We start from the raw sequence: 6692 nt of genomic DNA on the forward strand, positions 1-6692 counted from the left end.
ACCTTCATCTGATGATTTGCTTGGGTACAGTGCTGACATGAATTTTACAGAAGCAAAGAAGAGAATAACAGAATGGGGCTTTATAGATGCTTCACACCAAACAGCATTCAACATTACATGATAGTTACCCAAAGTTTACCCAAGTAGACATATTCTAAAAGAGCATCTGCTTAAGTAATTCACTCTTTATTAGAATTTTTAAAAGATTACACGTCTGGCCATTGATTATGGTATTTAAATAAATACCTGTCAGCTTTGTGGTAGAACCAGTTTTGAAGTAGAAGTTGAATGTCTGATTTCTCGTCTAGTCTCCACCCCTTACCAGTTCTGTAGAGTCAGGTAAGTCATGCAGCCTTTTTGGAGTGTCTGTTTCATCATTTTAGTATGGGGCAATCACAAGACCATAGGTTTTTAAAGGTAAGTATCAAATGAGAAAAGGTATCTAAAAATACTGTGTAAGAGGGTTAAACTTTAGACATTATTGTGTTACTGGTTTACCACCATTGGAATATGTAGTTAGGTGGATTGTTCTGGCACACATTGTGAGATAGCTGGTGAGAACCAAGGGTGCCATTTGGACCAGAAAAGGAACAAAGCTAATTGGCTACACAGGGACTCAACCCATGTCCTTAGCCTCATTCGCTCTGTGCTCTACTAACTAAACACACTGTTACTCACTCAACCTACCTTTCATGAGTCTGGCTTTCGACTGGGCATTGGTGATATAAAGATGAATGAACCACGGTCTCTGTCCTGAAGGACACCACAGTCTAGCACAGAAAGGCTTAGGTAAATGAGTAATAGTTAAAGTACCTTATACTAAACTAATACTACCATAGAGATTTATAAAAATGCTAAGATCACACAAAGAGAACTACCAGTACTGACTAGGGAAGTATGACATTATCCTCTTGTTCCTGAATTTGTTGAACCTAAAACTTTTACCTCTTTTTTTTTTTAAGTTTTATTTTAAGTCTGGTTAGTTAACATATAGTGTTATATTAGTTTCAGTATACAATATACTGATTCAACAATTCCGTACATCACCCAGTGCTCATCATGACAAGTGTGCTCCTTAATCCCCATCACCTATTTCACTCATCCCCCCACCCACCTCCCCTCTGGTAACCATTATTTTCTCTATAGTTAAGAGTCTGTTTCTTGGTTTGTCTTTCTGTTTTTTTTCCCTTTGCTAGTTTATTTGTTTCTTAAATTCCACGAGTGAAATCAAATGGTATTTGTCTTTCTCTGACTTTTTCGCTTAGCATTATACTCTCTAGCTCCATCCATATCATTGCAAATGGCAAGATTTCATTCTTTTATTATGGCTGAATAATATCCCTGTGTGTGTGTGTGTGTGTGTGTGTGTGTATCTCACATCTTCTTTATCTGTTCATCAATCACCGGATACTTGGGCTGCTTCCATAGCCTGGCTATTGTAAATAATGCTGCTATAAACATAGGAGTGCATGTATCTCTTTGAATTAGTAAAACTTTACATCATAAGACACTTAAATGCCCTTTAATCCACAAGTTGAAGATTAGTCAATCTAATTTCTCATTTGGAAATTCTAACGGTATACATATATATATTTTTTTCTTTTCTTTTCTTTTCTTTTTTTTTAACAACGAACATTTATTATTAGCTGGGTGTTTGTGCTCCAGGGTTTCTCAGGTGGTTTCATTCACCAGGGGCTGTCGTCCTTTCAAACCTTGAATGTGGGTAGAAGGTCAGCTTCTAAAATGGCTTTTTCACATGACTGTTGGTAGGAAGTCTCAGTTCCTATCTGGCTATGGGGAGGGGACCTTAGTTACTTGCTCTGGGGGTTCTTTCTAGACTGCTTGAGTGTCCTTGTGACATGACAGCTAACTTTCCTCAGAGTGACCAATCCAAGAGAGAGTGGGCAAAGAGGAAGCTGCAGTACCTTGCATGACGTAGTCTCCAAAGTTACACACTGTTACTTCCTTTCAAAGGTACACTTTTTACATGACTCATAATTTAATGGAAAACTTCAAGAACAGAGCTTAGTGTATGCTTTACTACCATGAAATCAACACTTTGCCAATCTTTTCAAATTCCATATGATAGTTTATTCCCAAATACTTGTTCCCCTATACATTATTCAGTTATACAAAACTAGAAACAACAACTTGCTATTTTTGATGTAATCATGTTTTTGTCTTTGATTATCTTGACAATCATCCATTTCACCAATACATATAAATGGATACAGGGAGCCAATGACTGTTCAGTTTGTTTTTTTTTTTTAAATGGTGAGGTCCAGTGATTGGTTACCAGTTGCCTAAAATAAGGAGCAAAGTTTTCTAGAAAGCTGAAAATACAATTCAAAACATATAAGGTTAATTTCTGCTTTTTCAAGAATTCTTCTTTTGCTAAAAGCCAAATGCACAGACAGTAACAGAATTATACAAAAACAGTCCTTTTACTTGATCTTTTTGATTTAGTTAAGCTTTACTACCGATAAAAAATGACCAGTGACCCAGACACTTGCTCTTCTCCCACCTGAACCAATGAGACAAATAATTTGGCCCACCTATGTCTTGGGATATGGGAGAGGAATGGTACCCTAGAGGTTTATTCCTCCTGAAATTACTGCTGAAAGATTTAACATAATCAATCTGTGAGTAAGGTTTGGGGCATGTACATATCTCTAGAGGTGTAAGTATATAAATGGAAATCACTCATTTCCTATCCTGTTTTGTTTTATGTTACTAATTCAAGAATTTGAAAAGTTCTTTGCAAAAATGGAATGTGTCTTATTGATAAGAATGTGTAGAACTCTAACGTATTGCTGCATTCATATGATTGTGATTATATATTATTCAAATCAGGAACATAGCAGGTGGAAATTCTGTTAGGGATTTTGGTGTCCCTGCAGGTCAGTAAAGTCATAAAGCTCTCTCACTCTCTCCAGTAGTGACATATTTTATTAGCTGCCAGTGTCCCTCAGATCCATGATTCCTGCCACTTTCAGAGATGTAAATAGTTTCTGTTTTGAATAAATAACCAGAATCCTGATGATTATAGTTAAGCAGTGCATTTATCAGAACACACACACTGACTTTGGAGCATTCATAAAACATTTGTTCTTAAAAACATAGACTGATGATCACCACCCCTGTTATTTCCTCAATGAGAGTATTTGAATTAGAGCAATACATACACATCTCTTTTCATCAGAGTACAAACACGTTCTGAGAATCACACAGGAATAAGATTGTCTTACCTGTATTTCCTTGTGTAGGCTTTCACATTTAAACCACCGACATTATATCCTAATTCACTGAGGACTCACCTCCATTGCACTGTTCTGGGTGCTGGGGGCTCTCTGCTGAGCATAGCTCCAGCACTTTGTCCTGGGCATCACACACTAAAAAAAGAAGAACAAGCCTCTGTAAATAGGTGTTCTTCCCTCTGTGTATTGAAGGGCATTCTTCAAAACCATGTACCGGCCAGCCTGAATTTTTCTGTGTGAAAAAGTCCGGTTTTGCCCCTCGTCTACTTTTAGGTCTGACAGTTTTCCTGTGCTGCTCTTGAGTGCTTACAGCCGGGGGCAGTAGAGCTTTGTCCTGCTTACCACTCGGGTGCTGTTGAAGGCAGGGATCGCACTGCCCCATTGTGAGCCCCTGATGCAGCTCATTAGACCTTGAGCAGCTGCTCAAGTCCATTAACAGTCACTTGAGCAGCAGGTTGAGGAAGTTGTGCTGGCTGTGAGCTAAAGGTGGGGCTGAGAGCTGGGAATGGATGGTGGGGGGGGGGGTTGCTCAGCTATTGGCACCTGGCCCATGCAATGTGTTAAATTGGGAAGAATTATTTTTAATCATAGAGATAACTATTTATTGGTTGTCACAGATAGTGGGTGGAATGTGTTTTGCCACAAGTTTTTGCCAAAAATGCTCTATCAGGCTTAGCTGTTCATTTTGCTGTCAGCTTATATATTAAATGTTTAGGTAAGGTAGAGTCAATTCTAAAGTTGGTCAAGGCATATTCATCCTTACATGTACTGAAAAATGCCACACAAATCTATGTATATGTTTCTTCCACTGTTCGATCTCAACTAATAATAGTTGACTCTTCTTCAGTCCTGGAAACATCCATCTATTTTCTAAAAGACAAGGAAAAGTAGATAGAAGAAAGCCAACAGACCAGATGCAGCCTAAAATCTATAAATTATTCCAGGACTTGAGCTTCTTTAAGCTCTATTTTAAGAGTACTTTTTTTGTTTGTTTCAACAGGAGGGTTAGAGGATAGAAAATGCTTTATTGATGGAAAGTGGGAGCTGTTACTCCCTCCACCTCCTCGACTCAACAAAACTAAAAAGGGAAGCAAGCCCATCCGACTCCTAGCCAGATCTTTAGAACATTAACATCAAATGGAAAGACAGTTATTTCTAAGTGAGAAGCAAAACCTTTGTATCACAATAAGTTTTCCAGCATTTCCCACTTTGATTTGTGTATGTGTCTTTAATTCAAATTGTTTTTCAAGAATCACCTACAAATGGCTTTCCACACATTACAAAGAAGAAAACTATCTGGGATGAGATACCAGCATCTCCTCTCTCCAAATAAAAGGGGTCCTGTTAGCTGCTTCTCAGTGGCTATTTGGGAATTGTACTGTGTGCAGTATACTTTTCATGATTCCAAGCACAACCAGCTACATCCAAACCAGTAATTATTGAATTATCCATGTTATCAAAGAGGTTGCACACACGGCTGGCGACCCTGGCCGTACAATTGTCTCCCAGGTCATCACTCCGAGATAAAGAAAAAAAAATTAGGCTGAGGGGCTCGGGCATCCAGGCGTTTTCCTCAGCGATGAAGCTGCGTCCCACAGTTAGTTGTCAGTGCGGTGGTGACGCCGGCCACACCTGGCAGCGGCCGCGGTGCATCTCCCGTGAGCAGGGGCTGTGTGGCTCAGCCTGGAGGAGCTGCTCTGTGCAGCAGCAGGGGTGGCAGCAGAGGGAGCCGAGGCGCTCTGGGCAGAGGAGGCTGGGGGATCGCAGTGTCTGTGCTGCATTCCCCAAAGCAGCCGCCGCGGTGGCCCGCGCTGTGTGAAGTTCCCTGCACGCACTCAGCCGCGACGCTCCTCGCCCTCAATTGTTCATGAACCTTGGCGCTCGTCAACGCACGGGAGACAACCCATTTTGCTTTCTTAGAGACAGGGATGAGAAATGAGCTGCCGAAGGAATTTGGCAATGAGGAGAGTGAAAGGCAGTTTCACGCCAGCAGCTAAGTTGTAAAATTGCTTTGGAGGCTGCTGCCTGGGGAGCACGATAGAATTGACAAGAACAGACACCGTTGTAGACCAAAGGCATGCCTGATTGCACTTGAGTCGGATCGCTGGGATGCAGCCTCCTCTCCCGCTATAACTATTTGTGCCTGAATAAAGGAAAGGAGCCTGGAAACAGGATTCCAAGTGGTATACCTGAAAGGAAAACACACACACTCCAAAAGGAGGGAAGAAACAGCCCAGCTGGTGTGTACCTTTTTTTTTTAAAGGAGAATCCCTCAGGTATGTTCTCTTTTCCCTGTATGCGGCTGCCTCATCTGCATGTGATTTTGTGTCTGTATTTTCTTGTTTCTTTTTGTTTGCACTTTGAATCACAACGATGGGGGGTCTCCTGGTGTAGTAGATGCCTTTGTAAATGTTCAGCTCTTCGGTGTCTCTAATATGGGTGGCTCTATGAAGGATGATGGACTTCTCAATCACTGCTTTATTTTAAATGCAGAATGATGAATGATTGCTTAGTTTCCACTCAACTTTCAGGGGGATATCGGCTCACGGACAACCAAGGCTGGGATATTTCCTAATCCCTTGGGCTTTGGGGGCAAAATTAGAGCCTAACAGAAAAGTTGGGGGCTTCTAAGAAGGGGTTAAAAGCCAAAATGCCATAGACTAGCACTATGTCACTCAAGGGTTTTTCCAGCTCAGCATCAGTCTGGAGCAAATTGAGCTTTACTAGTGGTTCTGCATTTCCAGCTCTTGATCAGTCCTTCAAGATGAAGATCCTGCAGATTTGCGTTTAGGAGATGAATTGCTTAAATCATGTACTTGGTTCTGTTTTACAATTGTTCTATGGTGCTGAAGGAGGCAGTCTAAAAAAATCTTTTTGCTCCAACAGCTCGAGTAAACCCTAACTTCTGCAATTACATCATCGATATACTTGTATAATAAAGAGAAAGACAGATACGGCAACAATAGTAATGTTGGCTGCCTTTAGTACCTTAGGCTGAAATGACAAAGCTTAAAGTCAATTTTCCTTATTAGGCTTTAAAGAGAAAAAGGAAAGAGGTGGGTGGATAACACATATAAAAATGAGCTTTTGGAAATACTCTGCATTTCTTTAAAAAGCTAAGAACATAAGTTTATCTCATTTTTGAATTAATAGTAAATATGCTTTTAAAAATCTTACTGTCTTTTACAATTCAATACATTATTTTCAAAAGTGGGTACAACTGGCAATAAATAAAACATACATGTATTTAAATTCAATGAGCTTTACTGGAGGGGAGAAATAAGAGAATGAGAAAGTTTCCTACATTTCTGTATATATCAAAATATAGGTTTTTAAGTGTTAATACAAAGAGTTAATGCTAAAGCTCTAGAACCTGACTTTAAATTATTGTTGGTACTATTTTCTTATGATTTAAGAGTCCAAATGGAGTAGAAG

The 6692-nt window shown here is 39.9% G+C and overlaps 1 long non-coding RNA gene across 1 annotated transcript in view; it reads left to right on the forward strand.

The window, feature by feature from the left end:
- Positions 1-4475: 4475 nt before the first annotated feature.
- Positions 4476-6692, forward strand: part of LOC145723287 (uncharacterized) — a 19074-nt gene continuing 16857 nt past the window's right edge. The window contains exon 1 of the long non-coding RNA XR_014148216.1: positions 4476-5533. This is a non-coding gene — a long non-coding RNA (uncharacterized LOC145723287). The remainder of the gene's footprint in view (positions 5534-6692) is intronic.

This window comes from Leptonychotes weddellii, chromosome 9 (assembly GCF_054177405.1).
Source record: "Leptonychotes weddellii isolate Sample4059 chromosome 9, ASM5417740v2, whole genome shotgun sequence".
NCBI lineage: Eukaryota > Metazoa > Chordata > Mammalia > Carnivora > Phocidae > Leptonychotes > Leptonychotes weddellii.